Genomic DNA, 25,487 nt, shown 5'->3' on the forward strand with positions numbered 1-25,487 from the left:
AACAAACCCAAACGAACCCCAACACATATGAAGATTAACAGTTTACCTACGCAATATATGAAACATTATACATTTTAAACATCTAACTTATATAAAAAAAAAGGTAGGATCACCTTACCCCAGTGACAACCCTATCAATTAAATATTGAAGTAGTTACCCTCCAAGTAAACAGGGTTTGATACACAATATAAAATAGGACATGCTTCCGGCAAAACTCATGTTTATATAAAAAAAATGTTCAAAAGTTGTAAATGCATTATATACAGTTATTTTCCATTGTATAATTCAAGTATATTGCATCCTTGTTTTGTATGAGATCTTTATTATCACCGTTTGGTTTTCAGTTGAGTGTTTTTGGTGTAGTTTGATCGACTGCATGTGTTGACCATGGTAGATGAATGTTTATTGAATGTTCTATTTGTATCGTTTCATAAGCATTTGATACTTCAAAGCTTTCATGTTTTAATCTTGAATGTTAAATATACAATGTCAAATGAAAAAAAAATACCAACCTGTGTGAATAAATTAAAACAAAAAGTCCGTAATAAAAAGGCAAAATAAAACGCTCAATACAACCAAGTAAAGTAAGGAAAACAACTGTCATATTCCGGACTTGGTGCAGGCATTTTCTTAAAAAAAAAACATCAATATTTGAAACATCCAAGTAAATATTTAGACCTCTACAGTCAAAGTTTATTGTGAATAGGTTCATGCAAACTGTTTGATTATGTGTTTGGGTGAATATCCATATGGCTGTGCTTCGTATTGAATTCAACCATATACCATGTATATCAATACGGAAATCATGGTAGTACACATCGAGTGGAAAAGTTCACAGGAAATGAAAAGTAAGCTACAACAAATGTAAGCTTTTGCTTGAATCAATGAATTTATCAACCAATACACATTAAAGTATCGTCATTACATCAGTTGTTTACGTCTTTAAAAAAAATACAAATACATGAACTTTAAATCAAGTAACACATGTATTGCTGAACTTTACATCACGTCTGATAAGAACACCTCAGCATTTAGATAATATCATATATTTCTGACCCGGAAGCCAACACCTGTTATATGTTTCATATCATAGAAGAACAAAATAATTAAATGAGCGATACATTTTATTATTTTTGCAACTGTGGTGAAAAGGAGACGATCTTAAAACAGAAGGTTCTGTATTACATAATCATTTGCGGAATGCATACAATATAATCATTGAGCTGTGATATTGTTTCGTTGTCAGATCGATTGAATGAATAGGTTACACCCATGAAGGCGATATTCCCAGCATTCATGAGTAAATGCTCAATGCTAGCTATATAGACTTAATAACAGATTAGTATTTATTTTTATTTTTTTTTAATTTAGCAATCTTTCATGATAAGAACATTATATGTACAGGATATTTAAAAGATTATAATGACATCATCAGTAATAAAAATATGTCGTCGCTATGAACGGCCATTCCCATTTCTGCATCATTCTGAGTCTGAAGTTAATGCAGTAAATGTTTTTTTTCATAAAAACAAGAAAGATTAAAATTACTAAGATGTTTATATACTGAATACGACATAACTAATGTCTTAATTCACCAAAATGTATAATAACTGAATTTCTTTTTAAATTTAGAACGTGTCTTTGTTTTTTACACTTCAAACTCATACAGTATATTTTACATTTTAATTTTGGACATACAGTGTGAAGTTGAAAATGTCCTATGTCGTGTTATAAGATTCAAGTAGAAATGCCATGACTGTTTTTGTGTAGTATCATGATTTAATAACCTTTTTTTAGCAACAAATTTCAGTTTCTTTCTATTTTCAAAATGTATATATAATTCAATTAACTGCCAAAAAAAAACAAATCTGAAGTTAGGTTCCTCTGTTTGAGAGAATGTGAAAATTTATACTTTAAAAACAACAATAATTTAAACTCGCATTTTGTAATATTTTAACTGAATTAGGCATGACTTTTCTCAAAATCGTAAAAATTAAAATCGCATTTAATTAAAAAATGACAGAATCGAAATAATAATCGCACGCAATTATTTCTGAATTTAAAGTATAAAATAGAAGGTGCAAATTTCAGATAATCGCTTTAATACCATCATCAACTTGCATCAGCGGAACTACCATCTTGTAAGATAAATAGAGATTAATTGGTCTGCCAAATAGCTGATGCATCTGTGGCTGTTGTTAAACCACATAACGAGTAACTACTGACATCAGATAAGTTCCAAATACTGGTGATATATTGCAGCAAGTCATAATAATTTTATAATGATGCATATCTTATTTGCATTTCTAACCCTCTTCGTATATCATTGAACCTTGCTAAGTGATGTATTTTAGAGGCTCATTACCTCTATTCATTACATAGTAAGTTGGCCCTTGAGATTGTCATATTGTTAACGGTAATTTAAATCAGTAACGTATAACAACAGTATAACAAGCCTGTTAGGAATACCAATAAATGTCTGATTGCATGAGTATTAACCCATCCGCTGATTGGATTTATTACAAGCAATTACACGCGGCGCTGACATCTCGTATATCTTCATACTGTGCATGATAATTTATTACAATCGTTTACACAATGAGTTAATCAGTGTTAGGTATGTAATGCCTACTGTTTAAAAGTTTTTTATCCTGCAATTAGCCATCTATTATACAAATAGCAGGTATACAAATGCATGTTTGCTTAATTTGTACTTGTGAACCTCCTTTTACCCCACTTCCATGTCGAGCAAGCCGGATTATTAATATTTCTTTTTCCTAACCAGTTGATTTAGTGGTCCTCTTCGTGGTCTGCGTTTCAACTATGTCGATATCTTTGAGGAATTAGAGACAATGATTTAGATTTTTCATATAACTACTGTTTCAAGTTTTGGTGCAAATTTCAGGATAAACTCAATACAGTGCATTGTTGGAAGGTATATGAATACTTTATATATATTGGAAAGTGTTGTTCCGAAAGAAAAAAAAATATGGCAATCACGTGAAATAGATATTCACATTTTCCTGGTAAAATGAAGACATACTTTTGAAAAACAACAATGAATTCACACTTAACGATATAATAAACACGTGATAATATAATTGTAATGGTAAAATATATAAATACAATTCAAATGTATTGTATATTCAGCCTATTTTAAACACACCATATCGTGTGCTGAGCAAGGTATGAACGATGAAAAATGTATCAAAAAAAAAATATCTACACATATTATTCGGTGTTTTTTATAACCCTAAAAAAAATGTAGAATTAACTATTAAAAAAAATGTTTTAAAATTAAAAAAAAAGTCAGTCTACAACAGTTACAAACGATCCGCATAAGTTTCAAAAATGTGTGTGCATAACTTTCAAAAATAGTTTAAAACTTGAGCGCTCCTCCACATACAATCAGTCAATCAGTGTTTGAAAGTCATGTCTACTATTTTTTTACGACCACATTTGTTTTGCGTCCTATATTTGTATGATGTCATCTTTATTGGCGTCACCATCACCAAAAACCGCATTTGGTTACGGGATAATAACTTAATTTTAAGTGTTACATGTATGGATATCTCTGTTATTGTAGCACAGGATTCCTTATTACAAAGGTAAAGTGGGATTGAGTGTGGGGTGACTGCCTAAAACGTTGAGGAATAAAGGGTAAAACAGTGGCCTTGCTTAGAAAAGGAAATTAGAACAATTAAAAACCAATTGTTCAGAGAACAATTAAAGGTCTTTCCACCAATAAAGATCAATTGTGATAAAAGAACTATAAAATGTAGCTTTAAATATCATATCCAGCGTCAAATGATTGTACACTTATTGTACACTGATTCCAAAATTTATATGGTGTTTATACATTCTTTTCCTAAATAAGGGAGATAATTTGTCACGTCCAGTTTTATTTGACACTTTACCTGATACTGATTCCAAAAAACATATTGTTTAATTAACTTTTACATTAAATGATTGGAACAATTAACCACTTCCAGGTTTACACAAGGCCACTTCTGTCCGCCAGAAATGGCCTGTAGACTGACATGACTGCTCATCTGCTCACATTATTCCATTGTTATATTTAAAGATATTATTGCGTGTAGAATGATTATGCCATTAATAAAGTGTTTGGGACTAATAATAGCTGGTTCATGATTAGAAAAAAAAGATGCGCAGAGGACAAACTATTTTTTCTTTAAAAAAATAAATCGTTAAACATGCCCATTATGGGCATCTACACTTCACAGTTTCGAATCCTCTTTTATTTAACCAACCCTGAGTATGCCCCTCAAATGTGATAGTACAACGTAAGTCATACATCTTATAAATGATTTTTTTTTGTACCCAAATGTTCATTCATTTCAACCTTTCAACGTAAACAAATGAGATTTGTTTTATATTTTTATTTTATAGATGATAACTCTACAGAATTTGTCTAATTAGAAATAACTCTACAGAATTTGTCTAATTAGAAATAACTCTAATTATTAGCTCTTTCCATTTTTCTGTGCAAAGACCTATCGTTTGTGTTCTGATTATTTTTTTTTTCGCCAAACTTTGTTCTTGCGATACATATTTGTTTTGCAATATGTCGCTTCGATATTTCCCATTTTCTATAGGAGAGTTCATGCGCTTTTAAATTTCACCCTGCTTAGACTTGCAATTTTCTTTATAAGATTTTTCTCCCCGAACACTATCTACCATGTGAGTATAACTTCTCCGTAACCTTTAAAGAAAACTATAAATGCATTCCATAAAATTTCTCGTTAATCATTGTTTTGCATGATTTTTCCTATTCTATCCGAAGCAATAAAACACTCCATATGAGAGTTATTTCTCCCTATGCATGTATTGTGATATAACCGATATGCGTTTCTATCTTTTAAACCATAAGTGATAGACCCCTTTTCAATTCTTTTCAAAAACCGAAAAAGAAAGTTGCGACATGTCGTAACCAATAATATTGTTTGAAAAGGTACGTTAACATTAAATTGGAGTTTCTCCCCTCTTACATAAGGCATATAGTCATATAACTCACTAACCATATATAATTAAATGATGCCCTTGGTTTGTGACCTTAACATTGAATTCAAAGTCTTATGTAAAATTTACGTTCGAGATTTTGAACTTTGCCTTTACCTCATATGTATACATGATAACGCCATGGGACTTTTTGCATTACGTTCCAAGACACCTGATGAAAATGATCAGTTTTGAAACCGTCAGCAAGAAAAACAGTCTACCCAATTTTATTTTTTTAATTAACAATATAGAAATTTAATATTTGTAATACAATGTATATCATATCCTTGTTAGTCCGGATTTTTGTATACGTATGATAGAAAATGGGTCTTATTCCTTAATGTTCCTTAATGTTTCTTAATCAAATTTCTTTTGCATGTTCCCGTTGCTATAGCAACGTATTACAAAACATCATAACTGATAAAAAGGTTTTATAATCTAGGCAATGATTACCTGTCTTTGTGTTCGTAAAAACTAATACATTCCTAGTCACACTTTTGGTCTAGGTGGCCTGCAAATGTGTTGTTTGTTGTCTAATTTTGGTACGCTTTTTGGACTCGTAACTGAAGAAACATTTCCTTATAAACATAACGTAAGAACGTGATTGATTTTTTTTTGTCTTTAACATGTTTTTGATAATATTGCAATTCAATTGAAAATTTTAGACTGAATGTCATGTTGCAGATTCAAGGTTTGTACAGTTCGAAGATCAATGTTTATTGACACGACCTCATAAAAAGTAACATTTTATTTTAGTTTCGTTTTGTGTGGATTCTTTTTGGCAAATTACGGTTTTGTTTGATAGTTTTGTATCATTTCGTTTAGAATTGCGCCCGTTTCTTTTCTGCTCTGTAAAATCTTAACTATGCAATTTTTGAATGTTTGAATTTGAAGAGTTGGTGATATATTGAAAATTTCAATTTTAAATGTTGATATTCCACAACCCCTCCCCCAGACAACATTTTCAAAGTGGCCGGTTGTCGCTTGGTTGCCATCTTATTAACTTATATTGGATCCTTTCATACATTTCTTTTCTTTTTTGCTTTCAAAAGGTTCGATTTTTTGTTCTATTCGTTGTTTATTTGAAGTTATATGCATTCCTAACAAACCATAAAGACATAAAAGATGCAATCTTTTATTTTATCTCAGAAATTTAAAAAGTTTATTAAAATGAAAAAGATAGTTAAATTATTTGTTATCGATCATACCAAGGCAAAAACGTCATTATAGAATCAGAAAATATGTATAGATAAAATTAATGTAATAGTGACATTCTCTTCATTGAAGATGAATATTGCAAAGTTCTGATCAGGTTGAAGGGCAAGTATGTGAAAAGTTTTGATTTAAAAACAGATTTAGATTGTGCTTTGTACGTGTTGTCAAAAGAAACCATGCCATGATTTTTTTCAAACAGTGATTAATTTGTCTTGGTGAGTTTGACTGCTTACAAACATTCTTCACAGACAACAACATTTTTTTGTCAGCACTTGTTAATCACCAATAAACAGGTCAATTACTTACAATTCTAAAGCATCCAATTACATCTTAGTGCAATAAATACACTTTACGGATCCGTTTATCCGATAAAAGTTTTTTGGGGTAGGATATGTTATCCCTTTTAATTATTCAAAATTGTATTTTATTCCTTTTGTAAGATAAACAAATGAAATGTAGATCGGCGTAAATGCAAAACGCAAGCTGACAGGTTCAAACGGAAAGGCCATATCAAATGGCAAAATCAAATGATAAAACACAGCCAACGAATGGAAAACAACTGTCAAATCATTAACTTAGTACATGCTTTTTTAAATGTAGAAAATGGTGGACTCAACCTGGTTTCAAAGCGCTAAACCTCTCACTTGTATGCCAGTCGCATCAAATTCCGTTACTTTAACAACGATGCGTGAACAATTTGTTTACACCATGTGAACCGAATTATTACATCATTGTTAGTTTGATTTAATAATAAGGTTATTCAAATGTCCTATTTGTTTAAAGCATGAAAATATAAAACTGTTGTTTTCCATAAAACATGACGCACACAATAAGTTTTACAAATAGTACAATAATGTCGAAGTACTGACAAAGGTACTCCAATGTAAAGGTATGTTTTCAATTGTTCAAATGTACAGTATCGACACAAGAACATGTGCATACGTTGTAGAACTAATCCATTGTTACGATACTTCGAGATAATTAGTTATGAAACTTTAAAATGCAAGGTTTAACAAGATGCTGTTGTATATTATGTTTTTTTCTAATTATTTGATATATGATGCTTATAGCAATAGACACTGTAACACAGGAGGCTTGTTATTCATCAAACGTTCCCACTTTTGTCAAAACCAATGTGATGCATACAGTATAAGCGTATCATAATTATCGTTACAAATTGTCACGATACTATATAACTGTCAAACAGAATCAAAACAAAGAAAAATAATAAGTAAACGATTTATAAGAGAAAGAGAGATTGTTTCTTGTCAATTATTTTGCTTTTGTTTGTTTGTCGGAAGTATAGTTAAAACTAATTAAAATGAATGTTGTAACAAATGTTCTCTGCGTCAACGTACACTTTTATAAATAAGAACTTAAACACAACAATCTGTCTATGTGAGACAAGAAAGATCAAAGCATATATAATGATATTTTATATGATGTGCAACATGGGCGTTACCAGATCAGCAGAAGATGGGCACCATATATGAATGTTATGGTCTTATTCGCCAGACTTGGACGAACAATAACTATTTATACAATTAAACTCAACATAAGTATCAGAAATGAGCTCTCCTTGTGAGGTTAGCGTACTTTTTATTAACCAATGTGTGATATAAATCAAACCGTTCGTTTCACAGTTATTTTGTATGTACACTACTCTCTGTCTCAGTCGTAACAAATTAGGCAGAAAAACAATTATACTTGCACGATCAAAGTTTAACATCATTATCTCAGCATATAGTTGAATAAAGTAATTGACTTATAAAGTTGGACGTGATACCCAACGGGAAATTACCCTTCGCCAGAAAAATATATTGTATATATCCAACTCCTCAAGGGGCCGTAAATGTATATATCAAGATTTCTTCTTATTTTTAATCAATAAAAAATTAGACTATTGAATTCTCTATACATCCAATAATTATATATTAATATTACGCTTACACTCAAGGTGTGGCGGCAGTGAGTCCACTTCATTGCTCACAAAGTTCCGTTATCCTAACTGGGGCCGATTCGAAGTTTCTATCAGAAGTGCCGTAATTTTGGTTATTTTATTCTTTTAAGAAAGTGAATTAAATTGGTCGGAAAAAAATAGTGGGTCACAGACCATTTAAGCTTAACATTTTACTTTTGAACAGGTATGTAAAAGGGATCATTTTTCAATGAAATGATAGGGAAAATAGAGGTGTTGACATATTTTTATCAGTGTTATCGGAATAAAAAAAAAAAGTTCCATGACAATTGGTCCAAAACTGTAATATGAAAAGCTGGAATATAGCTTCAAAGAATGAGTCAATAAAAAACATAGATCACCGATAAGGAAAAAGAACTATTTTGCCTTAAAACCATAAGGCCCTTATTTGGCCCAAAAATTCCTGCAAATTTAAAAGTAATCAAACATTTTTTTAAATTACTGAAAACTTGACTAAGGTATAAGGTACTAAGAAAAATCAAATCAAATTTCACATATAACACGTTATCATGGCAACGAATCATGACCTAATTTGCATATTTTGGTAAATTTCGTGATTTTCCTTGTTTTTTCATCAAATTTTAAGTATATTTAAGATTGAAAAAGTATGTGCGCACTCAAGAAACAACTTTATATTTGGTGAGATTATGCCAATAGTTATAATAAAGCTTTTATTAAATTATTTTGTTGTTTCTCGGCTGCGCAGGATGTTTCCTCAAAGGAAATAATGATAGAAAACTGCATAAATTCTATATTTTTCATCGTTTTTGTGAAAACAATACACATTATGACGTAATTGTGACGTCAGCAGATAACAATCTTTCTGTTTTTAACTTATTTTTCTTGACCCTATGCATTTCTAAACATTATGTGCCAATTTGTAATGATTATCAAACATTTTATTTTCTTTGGCCAAAACAAGGCCTTAATGCCCCTACTCCTTTTGTCGGGAAAATGATGAAAATGGGTGAAATGTCATTTTGACCTTTTAACAAATACGGATAAGAACGAAAATATTCTATAAGTCACATAACTACAATGATTTAACATTTCTAAGCAATCAAAATATTAAAAAAAATGTTTCGAATTTACGACAAATACTTTTGAAATTAATGCGTTAAATTATGCGCAGTCGAATAGTCCCGAGCCACCTTAAACAGATACATAAATGTATACAGTTCTGTTTTACATGTCTCTGTTTCAATGTACAATATTTTATATCACTATGCAGTTGTTTGAAAGACGCATCTAGCGCTACAACACACAAGATACACACGAGGGCAATACGTGCAAATTCGTCAATTTATATCTCAATTAATAACATTATACCATTAATACAACTTATGACGTGATATAGTCCTAAACAAATCTTACTGATAGGATATAATAGAAGGATAACAGCTCCATTATACCACAGCTTTTACAAAAGAAAACATGTGATTGTCGAAGATTCAAACGTATTAACAAAGAGTAATGCCTTCTTAGCTCGTTCACTTAAAAAGACTTTTAGGTTATGGAAAATATGGGGGGTTCTGAGTAGTATGTAAAGACACTCTGACGTTGCAAGATTCAGGGATTATGATCGTTTCCCGTAATTGTACGTCGGATCATATTTGGTTTTTACTTTCCTACGGCACCGTAGGAAGTTCTGTTGAGATCATCTCATGTATACCCTTAGAGGCCGATTCTGAATTGGTACCAGTTCGAGCTTGACGGTTTTATGATACATAGTATGGACTATGTATTCAGCGTGCATTGTATTTTTTGTCTATCTGATGAGTGAAGCCTTTTTCAACTGATTTTTATAGTTCGTTCTTATTTTGTACTGTTATACAACTGTCCCAGGTTAGGGGAGGGTTCGGATCCCGCTAACATGTTTAACCCCGCCACATTATTTATGTATGTGCCTGTCCCAAGTCAGGAGCCTGTAATTCAGTGGTTGTCGTTTGTTTATGTGTTTCAAATTAGTTTTTCGTTCATTTTTTTACATAAATAAGGTCGTTAATTTTCTCGTTTGAATTGTTTTACATTGTCCTATCGGGGCCTTTTATAGCTGACTATGCGGTATGAGCTTTACTCATTGCTGCAGGCCGTACGCTGACCTATAGTTGTTATTGGTTGTGTCATTTTGGTCATTTGTGGATAGTGTCTCATTGGCAATCATACCACATCTTTTATATATAGAAATAGTTAATCTTTACTACCATGAAACCCGGGGGTGATTCGAATAGTACCCGACGTTTTTTGGGAACATAACCCTCGTTCTTTTTAGGCTTAACCTTTAGCAACTTCAACTTGAGCATCCATTGCTACCAACGGTGCAAAGATTGTTCAGTTAAATCAATCATGTCGGATCGTCGGGATATGGCATGCTTAAGGAGTTAAGATCGTTTCCTGTAATTGTTCGTCGGATCATTTTCGGTTTTGTCTATCATGCGGTATCGCAGGGAGTTTTGTTGAGATCCTCCCATATCTAGCTTGAGTGACCGGTTCTGAATTGGTACCTTTTCGAGCTTGACTGTTTAATGATACACGTTACTCCCTCTAAACCAGGGATTGATGCGAATAAGTCCCGACGTATTTGGAAATCATAACCCTCGTTCTCTTTAGGCTGAACATTGAGGAACTTGAACATCAATTGCTACCAATGGTGTACATATTTGTCAGGTAAATTAATCATGTCGGCATTCTGTTATTATGTCAGACCTCGTCATTCAAAGTGAACTGTGGCCTTTATTTCCACTTTGTTTATTTTTTTTTTATGTTTTTGCCTGAAACTTGAAAATATTCCCCATCGAATGATACAATTACTTGTAGGAAAATCATGGAATACATACACAGTCTGATTATTATTCGGTAGTTGTTGATGTCGGAACTTTGGATATTAAACTATTTTTCTTCTTCACAAATTGCATATGTCAAAACGTTTACTAGACTTCATTTAAGAAAGTAAAAAAAAATATACCTAGTAAGATATCTATAATCATGATAATAGTCGTTTTAAATGACAACATTTGGGAACTTTAATTAAATTACCAGTCAGACCAGACCGTAATGATCTTAACATATTTCCACTGTTAGAAGGATGCATGCATGTACTCTATATTATATACTATTGACATTTGCACCTTTACCCGCCGTAGATAATGATAATGGATAATGGTTTAAAGTTAAGGAGTAAATATTGCATACTCTTTAGAACCTCATAAAGTGTTTAAATTCAATGAAATTTGTAAATATCCAATGCTTTCAAAACAAGAATAAGATATTGAGATTTGAATTGGAACCGTGCTTTAATCTCTATCAACCAGAGGCGGATTTCGAGCGTTTTTTCAGAGGGCCCCGACCCCCTCTCTTGAATGCATATTCAGTTGACTATATAGGAAATCACAAATCAAGCATGACTGGATCGGGCACCACTTATGTGCTCATTGGGTTCCCTCTTACGAAATTTTCTGGATCTGCAACTGCCAACGCAATTAACTGCACTTTCTGCATACTAGTTCAAATCACCTATGTCTGCAAGGAGACATTGTACATGTTCTTTGTCTGGACACTGTATTCTGTCACTGTACAGACATATGTTGTGGCCTTAATCTTTTTGTTGCCTTGAGGTATTAGGGGGGAGGGGCAATACAATTGAAGTCTCGATTTTACGAACTATAAAAGTGTACAGCTGCCATTGAACACGCACATGTAAAGCCAGACGACACTATCTGTTCGCCGCCAACAAGTATTAAAAAGGTATACATTCCCGTATAACATAAACCAGGTTAAATTATGTCCTACATTTCCGGTAACCAGAAATGCCAGATAGAGGTACAGATAGTATATAGCACAGAGATATTACTGCAAATGCAGCGAACTTGTCGACGAGGCAACGCATGTCATATTCAGAAGAAGAAAAAAATTGGTTTGATCAGGATATGGTTTGATATTACAAACTCGTGCATTCGAGTCGATTATATTAATGTAACAATGCGATAACAGCGGCGGATATAATCCAGAGAGCTGTTCTTTTCTTATTTTTTTTTTATGTCAGATAATACACAAATTCAAATCTTTCCGAAGTAGTTGTTTTCTTGAACCTCTCTTCAAACATATATTTATTTTCTCTTTTTCAAGCGTATTTTATATAGAATTGCATTATAAACACCTGGGCTTGGTTTTCGAAAGTATCTTATGACTGACACATGTCTTATGATGGTCTTAGTCGTAATATATGTTTTCAACAGTTTCCCAAGTTACGATCTGTCAACACTTTTGTCGTAAACTAAAGACAGCGACATGACGTATGATTATGATGATGGTCTTATGATTGTCAACTAAAAATTTAATTACTCTTCCTGTATAATTTCATGGCAATTGCAATAAAATATTTGTTGTGTTTCTTAATTAGCTTAATAGTACAGCTTTTTTTTTCTCAACTACGTGAATAAAAATTCGAGTTTCCTGTGACATACATTTTTGAAATTATTTTCTAACTTAGGGTTTTGTATAATAAATATACATATTATTTTGTTCCTAATAGATTTAATAATACTATATTAACGTATGTGCAGGAGTATTTCATTGAGCGGGTACACGATCTACCGAATATAACAATTGTTCAAGGTTAAGATAAGATTCCTTATATATTACATACCAAATTAAAACAAATTATCAACTCATATTTCAATTCCATTTTGAATAAAATTTCAATAATTATCGTGAAAAAAAAAGAATATTCATAAATATTGAGAATGGTAATAATAAATATGTTAAGGTGGTACCCAACACTTTCACTAAAATAAATTGTACTCGTTTAATTTTCATTTTATTTTGACAAAGTATTTACTTTGACCCTTTAATACAAATATAAAAATGTCAAAAATGTTTACCAACTGTTTTGTCAAAAAAATAACATTGGTTATATAGCAGTTTGACAAACACCAATGTTGATCATTGAGAAGCTTAATATACCCTTTACAATACATTATAATTAAAGCATTTAGCTGATTTAAAGTGTTAAGTACCACCTTAATACTTTTCATTTTCTTTTTCATATTAATTGATCATTTTCAAAGTTTTTATCGTGTAAAAGAAAATGTACATTTTATCGTCATACACCAACAATTACCGTTTACGTCATGTGGCAAGGATTTTAACCGCTATTCCTCATGAAGGTACCCCATTACGACCCTTCTGAAAACTATGTGTCATTTAATCGTCCTAAATGGGAAGTCTATTATTTAAAAGTCCAACCGATGACGGATCGATCCAATATCCAGACGCCTTTATGATCCTTTTTTCTCCCAAAATATCCAAAACAGAATAATCAAAACCGGGGATGACAAATACTAGTTTGCATGGTACAATGTACCTATAGGACACAACGCCTCGAGGATTCATTTATTGTGGAAGTATAACATGTATAAGAAGCTACACACAAAATGAGGTGTATGAAAGTATAGATGAAATGCATATTATTCTCCTTACTTTTTCTCTTGTTTTAGTATGCAAAACTGTCGTCAGAAATGGAATGATTATTGTTAAAGAAAGTGTACCCATAAAAGCAGAAAAGTTTGTCGCCTAGCAATCAGTTTCCTGAATTTCTTTTAAAGAGTGATTTAAAACTTCACTCAGGACTCCATTATATATGGTTCATTCTGTAAAAGCCTGTAATCAATTGGTTGTTGTAAGTTCATCTCTTCTATATTTGATTTTTGTAAATTGAGAAGGGCCGTGCAGAACCATTTTGTTGTTGTATTGTAAACGTTTACCGATGTATTAGAAAATAGTATACTTCTGTTATATGAATATGGTATTTTCTAACAATACGATATACAAGCACCAGGAACTAGCATTATTAATTGATACAATATTACTGAGATCTTCATATTTTATCTCTATTAAAAATAATATTCAAGATAATAACCAAAAACTGCAACGTGTCGCGAAATTATCAAATTCAGGGTCAGGAACCAAATAATGGGTTGTCTATTTTGTCTGAAAAATTGAGGACATATTGATCTTGACCTGATGAACATTCTTACCCAGTCAGCTTTGCTCTAAATGTTATCGTTTCAGATTCATAAGTTAAAATCTTCATTTTACCCCTGTGATCTATTGTTAGTCAAATCGGCCTTTATTGTTGGTTTGCCGAGTCATCGGACACATTTATTACGGTAAATACCCAAATGATGAGTGTGGCCAAGTTTGGTTAAATTTGGTCCAGTAGTTTCAGAGAAGAAGATTCTTTTAAAAATTAACAGACGACGGACTAAAATATATTATTGAACATTTTAAAACGACAGAGAACAACTTCAATCAAATATGCAAGACACATCAGGTTCAATAGAACATAATCCGATATTCATATGTGCTATGCCTTTACTGGCCTGGTTAATGTCTGTATTGGTTAAATAGCTCATTCTAGCCATTTACACACATTTGTACACCTTTTTTTAATTTTTAATTTATGATTTGAGCGTTTCTGATAGAGGGTAAACAAGAAAAGTACAAAGAAATTCAAACAAGAAAAGAACAGCCTCATTGATTTTTAAAACATGGAAAGAAAACCAAATTGGATATTCTGCAACACACGGCAACCAGTGATTAAAAAAGCTCCTGACTTGGTTCTTGTACATACAGAAGATAGTGAGTATATGATGTAACAGCAAAACAATAACTTATATTTTTATAATTGTCCGGTGATGAAGAAGAATTTAGTAAACAAACAAGATTCTCTATGTCTTTTTTTTAGGGTCACTATTGTCTTATTTCTCCATGCATGTACGTGTTAACGTATTTATTCCTCCCTAACTTTTAAACTTTGAGGTTATATCATTCTCGATTGAAGTTAATATATAAATGTCATCTGGAACTTTGAAATTAAGAACGTTTTTGTATTAAATCTCTCAATATTTTATTACAAATGCAAGCATATCGCCCTTAGATCACTCAAATTTGGCTCTGAAATTGGCAAATAAAATGTCGTCCTCAGATAATGTATAAGACTCTCTCAAACTGACAAGTATTATGTTAATCTACAAAAGGAAGAATAATATATATCAGATATGATAAACTTATCTGTTATAAGGTAGAAAACCCAACTGAAAAGTAACTTTGTTTTGCATATTTGATAGATTTTTGTATATTTAAGCTTCAAGTGGATGACTTAATCAGTTAAAATCTTTCACATAAACTAATTGTACCAATTGAATTAGACACTGAAGTGTTTAAAAGTGTCAAAAATCATTTGTTAGATTAACCTGAAATTTGCGGCAAAAATCGGCCCTTACTCCTTTGTAAAACTACTTTTGCCTTTTATTTAACCTGGGACGATCCGAAGCATTTTTGGGTCTGTTATAGCTGACTGTGTGGTAATTGATTCGCTCTGTGTTGAAGACCATACGGTGATCTATTGTTGTTAATATCTGTTTCATTTGGTTTCTTGTGTAGAGTTGGTTCGTTGGCAATAAAACGCACATCTTCTTTATATAGTGGTGTGGATAACAAAGATATTAACTCCAAAGAAAATGCAAAACGAAATCTCCATAATCAAATAACAAAATCAAATAAAAAACATATCAAACGAATGGACAACAACTGTCATATTGCTGATTTAGTAAAACAATTAAATTTTCTTATTTCCTTTTTCCCTTTGATTGCCTTAAGGAAGTATATGTTTTCCATGTTTAAAGTTTCCCTTTTCAACAAAAGTAATTGGGGATTCAATTGTACTTACCGAATTTCACAAACGGAATAATATTTTTCATTACACCATTCGTCAGCCCAGTTCAAAGAAAAGAGGAAATGTATCGACGCACAGTGTGCATCTGTCTCACCATGAATATTTGAATTATCTGGTTGCTGTGGCGCTTCTTGATACCAGTTACTGTAGTTAAGTGGTTCACCAGACAACCATTTATAAGACATTTCACCGTTATTGTCTGTAAGGCCAATCCAGAAATATACTAAAAATAATAATATCAACATAATGAGTAACAAAGATTGTTCTCTTGAAATGCAAAAAAAAAATGTATATTTTTAAAAAACCTTAAAAGACAGAATCAAATATTATCATTTAAGTCTGGGTTTGTTTAATGCTATATATGTCATTAAAAGCTGAACATACTATAGAATTCAAATGTGTTATTAGATATATATTCGATATGAGAGCAAGTTAAGAACAAATTGAAAAATTCAGATAGCATGCCAAAAAATGACATGTTAATACTATCCTTTAACAGACCGTATTTTTTGTAGGAGCCGAAAAACATACACCATGTAGAAGATGCCTTCAAAATGATACTTTTTATCAAAATGTATAACAGTACAAATTAAACATATGAAAAGATTACTCAGTATTGCCTCTTGATTTCATTGTTATAACATAAATATATCGTTACCAATATTAAGTGTCACGTCTATGCTATTTTATACCGTTTTAAAAAGATAATCATTCTTTGCTTTACACATGTGCGTTGAACAGTTTAATTCCAGAAGTTTTCAGAATAGCATATTAAATCACTTGTGTTATGACATGAAAAGAGTTTATCCCACATATGATCTATTGTGACCCATTAACTCCATTTCACATTGTGCAGAAGTACAAATGCGCGCACGATCAGCGCACATATTACCATATAGAATTATAGTCTTAGGTTTTTGAAATTATGCATAGGACGTTGTATTACAAACATCGGTTGATTTCTCTGTTATCTGTGAAACCTTATTAATTGATGCAAAACAAATAGACAACACTTGAAACAATTGCTTATTTTCCTACCATTCGCAATTAGCTCTTTTGTCTTCATCAATGCCATTACGTCTAATAAAAAAGAGTTTTCGTCACCGGTTTCAATACTAGTCAATTGTCCACCATTGGTATAGCAGTAATTCTTCAAGAATGAATATCAGTTAAAAATATCTTTAAATATACCATGTTTAACATTCTTTACGAGCATATGTCTACAACTCATCATAAAATCGAAATCGTTAAAAGGAAAAATTATTTAGAAAACTGAAGTGCATTTCGGAATCAAACATTCGTAAGGTCTTGTCATGCATATCCAATGAATATTTGGTTAGTGTTGTCAAATCGTACACGTCTGCCTAACCTGTTACTCGTATAATCGTTCTACCGATTCACCGGTTAACCGGTAGTTTAAGTTGATGTGTAATAGTATGCTACACATCGATATAAGAAGATGTGGTATGAGTGTCAATTTGACCACCTGCCATCCAAGTCAAACATTTACGTAAAACAACAAGAAAAACCTTAAAATATGCATTGTCTATAACATAAAAATTTACTTAAAAGAGCAATCCAATTATAATGTAGAAAAAACATGTTTTTATTGCAAAAAACAAATTTTATATCATAAAATTATATTCCATACCTCAGAATCATACCAAGTTGATATGTCACATTTGAATATGTACTTTGAACCACGAAAGAATGCCACCGTCTCAGGACATATTATTTTTGCTAAAATTATCAAAACAGCATTAAATGTTTTTAAAAACTTTTTTCTGTCATTCATTACAGTGTATGAAACATTGTCTGAGTTTACTGTTCATCGTTTATTTTCTCATGTCATATTTGTATTCATTTGGGATACGCAGACACATTCTTTTGGTTATTAAAGTTTATGGAATATGTATTTTACACCCTACTAGATGTCAACCAAACAAATATCAAAATAGAAACAAGTCATAAACAAATCTAAACAAATCATAGGTTTTACTTAGCATAACTTATATCGCCATGGTTGGTTAAAAGGGCAAACAGACAAACACAAGTACATATGACACAACATATAAAACTATGGAACAAGCGACACAAACCCCACCCAAACTTGGGGGTAATATCAAGTGATCCGGATTGGTAACCAGATATTGCATAACATGTGGCTCCCGTCGTTTTGCTTAAGTTATAACAAATTCGGAAAACAGTCTATTCGGTAGGTGACATTCATGAAAGGGAAGGGAATTGTAGTTACTTCGTGAAGAAAATATCCGATATCCTCTGTGAAGCGGTTAACCAACTCGTAATATTTTTTCTTATTTGCTTCAAATACAACAAAAATCAAAGTACAGAGGTTATTGCTTAAATTAACTACATTGTGGAATGTATGTTTTCCAGCCTGATGCTGTACAAGTTATAGATTAGTGTTTGTTCTTACTACCTCATGGAGTATCTCCATTCCAGTCTGATGCTGTACATGTTATAGACTAGTGTTTGTTTTTACTACATTGTTGAATATTTCCCTTTCGCCCTGATGGTGTACATGTTATATATAAGTGTTTGTTCTTACTACATTGTGGAATATATCCATCCCAGCCTGATGCTGTACATGTAATAGATGCTTTTCCAACTAGTGAGTGTCCTGCGTCACAGGCAAAATTTGTCGTTGATCCAATATTTCTTTCCGTTACAGTGACAGTGCCATTAGTTAGACTGTCGGGTGGAATATCTTGACACTGAACTACAAGAATATCAGCAGTTTACAAAACATTACAAAGAAAAAAAAGATCAAAATAAAACAGTTAGCTGTGTTATACTTGTATTTAAAAATTAAAAAAAAAATCTACGGGGAATTTCTTTATATGTGAGCTGTGTCAAATATATATCTCTTTTATGCAAATCAAAATTGATGAATACGGGTTGGGACAATATCTACGAAAAATCCTGCGAGAAAATTGCAAAAGAACCTGAAAATAGATCACTTTTTTTTTTTATTAGCAGTGCGCTAAATGAAAGTCAATGTATCTAACTATTTATCATGTTTATTGTCATTTCAAAAAATGTTCCTTTAATCCTATTGACTTGTTATTTTCATTTTCAGCAAAATAGAGTGATAGGAAAAATTAGCATACGAACAGCAGGGGAAATCAAGTTTATTAAGCATACCTTTTATATTGCATCTTTATAGAATAATTTAGGAAAAACACTCGATTGAAAACTATTGTAAGACAAAATATTCGTCTGCTTATTGTAGCTCACTGAATAATTGACTATTACTTACGATAAAATACACATCAATGTTAATCATTACGATAAAATACACATCAATGTTAATTACGACGACATACATGGTTGATACTTACACACACAACGCGGTTTCCTCCGACAACAGCTGCATCGATTAATTGCACATACATGTTAGTTTACGACGACTTGCATGGTTGAATACTTACACACACAACACGGTTTCATTCTACAACAGCTGCCGTTCGCTGTCCATCCAGAACCAAAACTACTTTCACAATTGGCATTTTTTGTTAGGGCGCATTTTCCCTGTGAGGCCGTACATTGACGTGTTAAAAACTCTTAAAAATGAAGGCATTATATTTTAAAATGTCACTACATCATGAGATTGTTACATTCTCAACAGTGAATTATGTATTATAAGATGTTAAAGGTTGGCAAATATAGAGGATAGACACAATTGTTTCCAAAATTGATTCTGAAATTCAAATTGATTTTTGCAGTCAAAAGAGAGGGAGAAAAAAATTATTATTATTTCTGTCAAAAGCAATAGAGTTTATATATTATATGTATTAGATCAAGATAATATAACTTCATTGCATTTAAATGACTAATAAGGAAAATACATTTAGTTTGACACATTTTCTAATGAAATTCTTTGCATTCATGTTTCTACTTTAACCATATGCATTGTGTTCGAGCGATATATTTGCCATAATGAACAATGCACTATTAAACATTTAAATATATTTTGCTTATAAGTTACAGTTTAGCTATGTATATAAAATGTAAGCTTACTTGTTGCATTCGTCTCATGGTATATGCTGAGAGCAATAACAATCACGTACCAACAGTTAAACATGGTGCTGAAACATTGAAACATTTACAATATTCATATTTCATGAAATATATATGATATTTGCATTTTTCATATTTCATGAAATACATATGAAATTTGCATAACTCATATTTCATTTAGATTTCATTAAATATAAAGATTGGCATTTAACATGTTTAAAGTATTCATTTAACATGTGTTTTTAAATGATATGAGAAAAAAATGGACAAATCATACTGTGATGTCCCTCTGTCGATGTAAACTAAGAGTTAATATTGCTTTTCGAACAGGGACAATACGTGACCAAACATATTGGTCAATGGGGTACTACAGGACGTTCACTTCCGGTTTCAATTTTCTTACGACTTTATTTGTATTGCCTATGCATTTGTAATTTGTTTCCATTCTGTGAGTTACGTCGATTATTACAAACTTCCCCGTGTTATCTAATACAGTTCATTGTTCGTTAATTGTACGAATCGTTATTTGTGTTTATACAGATAAATTATAAACAAGATATCTCACAAAAAAAACCATGTAAAGTATTATGTATTGCAATAATATCCGTGTTTAGAAGGTCAATACAATGGAAAACTCTTCAGCTTTGTCGTTTTCATTCGTTATGTTTAAAAATGATGATAAAGCGCAAAAAGCAATAATGGACATTTCGCGGATTTTAATATATTTTGATTTCACATTTTTTCGATCAGTTATGGACTAATTCTTATTGTTATGCCTCAGAATTAGAATAAAGGTTCTGTAGGAATTTTTTAATTGTACTTTGAAACATATTGAAATCGACAAGCATTTGCGCATAAGTCCAGATATATGTGGATTTACGTGGGGGTTAAATTTTGCCAGCCATTAGTATGTACATTCTGGAGTCTCTCAAAGATATTTCGATAATTGAATTGTGTTGTTTACCAAGCGGAATAAGCATGTAATATTTGAATTTCATCGGTAATTCGTATATTTTTCCTTTGAACTTACTGCCTAATGTTTTCGAGTATCAACGTACTGGCTATATTACTAAAAATATTAGGCAATACATTGTGTGACGTCACAATTACCGATTAACAGGATAATAGGTAGTTTCGTTTTTGATACTGACTATATCATGTGGAATATTTTACTTCTCCTCTTTATGTTAAAATTATTGCCTATGTTAAAGATGTCCCACCCCCAAAAAAATGACACAGTGACAGAATTACAAATGGATGCTTTGAAAATGTAATATATTATAAAAAACATGTTAATGTGAATTTGCCCCTACCAAAATCGACTGGTTCACTTTTCTCAAGCAGCATGAAGTTGAAACGACTACGAGTCCCCTGTACTAAGGTCTACATGTAACTACTGTTTTATAAAGGATCCAATAATATATAAGTTAACACTGGGATGTTGTAGTAGAACGTATATACCGAATAGAAAATGTATATACGAATTAGTGATTTATTTGGATTATATAGTATTGCCCTTCATTAAATCAAAGTTATAAAGTAGAGGTAGAGATTTTATCAAAATTTATAACACCTTTTTTTTATTCAAATTTTCTTTACACTATTTGTCTAAAACAACCGCTATTATTAAACGCTGATTTGTAAGGGTTGAATACAAAGAACTTGTGCCTCTTTTTTTTTTTATCAAATATGCAAAATATTCATCATGTTCTTACTGAGATGTCATTTGCAAAACTATCAAAATAATAAAATAATGAAATTCTAGTAAATTGACCTAATTGCTGGTTGTATCACTATAAAACAAAATCGTGGATTAACTCACACGTCCTTTAGCTAGCTTAAACATAAATTAATAAATTGGATTTAACAAAACGATAAAATGGGTGCGATACATTAATTATATTTTCTTCGGTTAAAACCTGCAGGCAACAGTAAAATTTCTTCGTTCATAAATCATACAAAAATACTTGATACATATCAAATGACATTTTTCACTATTTCCCTTTACAAAAAAAAATAAAACAAAATGTTCATGTACATGAAGATTACTCAGAATACTGAAATTTGGACCAAATTGTACAAACCTGTGTCTTTCTTAGTCACGAAAATCTGTAACTGAAAGCAAATCAAAGTTATTTATAAGAAATTGATCTTAAATTGCAACACGCAACAGTTGTCTAATTGCGCACCTTCTTTTTTTAATAATTACGCACCTTCTTTTTTAAATACTTACACACCTTCTATTTTGAATAATTACATACATTACGAATTCAATCAATTATATTGTATAGACATATGTTTTCGTCACTACAATCTGTTTTATTTTTATCCATTAATATAATATTTCTAGTTATTTATTCTTTTTGGTGATCAACGCTTTTTGCAAAATTTTATTTCTTTGGGCCGTTCTTTTGTTTCGTTGCATTATATTATTCATTTATTGTTCGTGTCGGTTAGGATAACACAGCTATTGTCTACAAAAGAAAATGCTTTTACAGGTTAGAAGAAAAGGACATTACTTTTTAGCTCAACTGGCCCGAAGGGCCAAGTGATCTTATCCCACCACTTTGCGTCCGTCGTACTTCGTCGTCCGTCGTCGTTAACGTTTTCAAAAATCTTCTCCTCTGAAACTACTGGGCCAAATTCAACCAAACGTTGCCGAGATCAACATTAGAGTGTTTAGTTTTTAAAATGTGCCCACTGACCCACATCGAACCAATCAAGATGGCCGCTATGTCTAAAAATAGAACATAGGGGTAAAACCAAGTCTTTGGCTTATAACGCAAAAACCAAAGCCTTTAGAGCAAATCTAGTAAAACGTAAAATTATTTATCAGGTCAAGATATGTCAGCCCTGAAATTTTCAGATGAATAAGACAACCCGTTGTTGGGTTGCTGCCCCTGAATTTGTACCTTTAAGGAAATTTTGCTGATTTTGGTTATTATCTTGAATATTATTATAGATAGAGATAAACTGTAAACAGCAATAATGTTCAGCAAAGTAAGATTTACAAATAAGTTACATGGCCGAAATGGTCAGTTGACCACTTTAGTAGTTATTGCCCTTTGGAGTCAATTTTTAATTATTTTGCGTAAATCTTACTAATCTTTTACAAAAATCTTATCTCTGAAACTACTGGGCTAAATTAATCCAAACTTGGCCATAATCAACTGTGGGTATCCAGTTTAAAAACTGTGTTCGGTGACCGAGCCAACCAACCAAAATGGCCGCTATGGCTAAAAATAGAACATAGGGGTAAATGCAGTTTTTGGCTTATAACTCAAAAAACCAAAGGATTTAGAGCAAATCTGACACGGATTAAATAGTTATCAAAGGTACCAGGATTATAACTTAGTACGCCAGACGCGCGTTTCGTCTACATAAGACTCATCAGTGACGCTCATATCAACATATTTATAAAGCCAAACAAGTACAAAGTTGAAGAGCATTGAAGATCCAAAATTTAAAAAAGTTTTGCCAAATACGGCTGAGGAAATCTAAGCCTGGGATTAGAAAGTCCTTAGTTTTTCGAAAAATTCAAAGTTTTGTATACAGGAAATTTAAAAAAATGACCACATTATTGATATTCATGTCAACACCGAAGTGTTGACTACTGGGCTGGTGATACCCTCGGGGACGAAACGTCCACCAGCAGCGGTATCGACCCAGTGGTGTAAATAGTTATCAAAGGTACCAGGATTATAATTAAAAATTGTTCATCAGGTCACAATTTGTCTGCTCTGAAATTTTCAGACAGACAAACCGTGAACGACGAATTCCTCAACGAAAAAACGTTTAGTTCATCCTTAAAACATGAAAAAGATTGGTAGAAATTAGATCAACATCATTGTATAGATTAAAAGTGCGATGTTCTTTATACAGCCACAGATCTTCTTTGTCAAAATAATCTCCCCATTACACCAACTGATCTTTATAATCGTAAACATAGAACCGTACTAGAGATGACGCGTTGTTAATTTACATGATTGAGCTCTAGTAAACCGATAAAGTTATCCACATAGTATCGTTACAATTATTATATACCAGTTGTATTGTAAAAGCCAAATGGTTATACTACCTATCGAGCTTTATCTAATGTACTTATATGCATTTTGTCATCTTAAAAGTACTATCTGATCAGTTGATAGGGGCGATTTAAGACAGTTTGAAAAAAAATCCAAACAACATTTAATTTGATATTTTGTTGAACAACAGTTACCTTAAATAACATTGTTATATTATTGGTCGTTTCTGTGTGTGTTACATTTTGAACGTTGCGTCGTTTGTTTTCTCTTATTTTTGAGTGTAAATTCACACAAAAAGAATATAATCGAGCAAGGCATAAGTGTAAGAATGAACAATATTACCTGTCTTTTTTAATTTCGATCCGTGTTAACAAAAAGATGTAATCTAAATATTAGAAGAAGAACACTTCACTTTATAGTTTAAAGATAAAATACTGGTCAATGATGGTATTTCATATCGATGCGTAAGTTTTAGATAAAGGCCACAGTAGTATACCGCTGTTCAAAACTCATAATGTTGTGGACAAAAATCAAAATCGTGGTAAAAAACTTAAACCAAGGGAAACGCATTAAATATAAGAGAAGAACAACGACACAACACTAAAATGTAACACACACAAAAACGGACCAAGCATCAGACATAATCCCACGAAAATAACAAATATAACATCAATACCAAATACATGAATTTGGGATAGACAATTACCGTGACACGTCTTATCGCAATGGGAACTTACACTCTAAAACAAGAGAAAACAAACGACGCAACGTTAAAATGTAACACACACAGAAACGAACAGTAATAAAACAATAATTACTGGCCATATTCCTGACTTGGTACAGGATATTTTTAATGGCAAAAACGGTGGGTTCAACCTGGTGTTGTGGCATGCCAAACCTCGCACTTTAATGGCAATGTTAAATATAACATTGAAATGATAACATAATATTACAGGACTACAATACAAATAAATGGGAGAACGTACCGTATTAGACATAGAAACACATGGTAGCTATATATATGTATTGCTTGTAGTTGTAATTATAGATATTGTACTTTGAGTGTTAGACAAAAACACAGACACGATTGACCAATCAGTGTTAGGTATCTGAAAGCTGATGTGAGGTCAACCCTTACAACTATACTGGACAAAATTCATAAGTCGTCATTTTCAGGACATTTAAGAAAACCATTCAAATATCAAGATTTATAAAAAGTAGTTGATCATTTGTATATTACGACATGTTCATTCTTCATATATAACAATAGACAATATACTTTTTAGCAAATTTTGAAGACAAAGAAAGTAAATGGTGATCATAATTTTGCATAAGAACATTAAAAAAAATACTAATTACATGCATTTATTTCTAATTGTACAACTTGACAAAATTCAAAAATTTCAATTGACATTTAAAATACTTGATATGTACAATATACCACCTTCACTTTTAAGTATTGTTTCTGCAGTT

This window comes from Mytilus trossulus, unplaced genomic scaffold (genome assembly GCF_036588685.1).
Source record: "Mytilus trossulus isolate FHL-02 unplaced genomic scaffold, PNRI_Mtr1.1.1.hap1 h1tg000085l___fragment_1__unscaffolded, whole genome shotgun sequence".
Lineage (NCBI taxonomy): Eukaryota > Metazoa > Mollusca > Bivalvia > Mytilida > Mytilidae > Mytilus > Mytilus trossulus.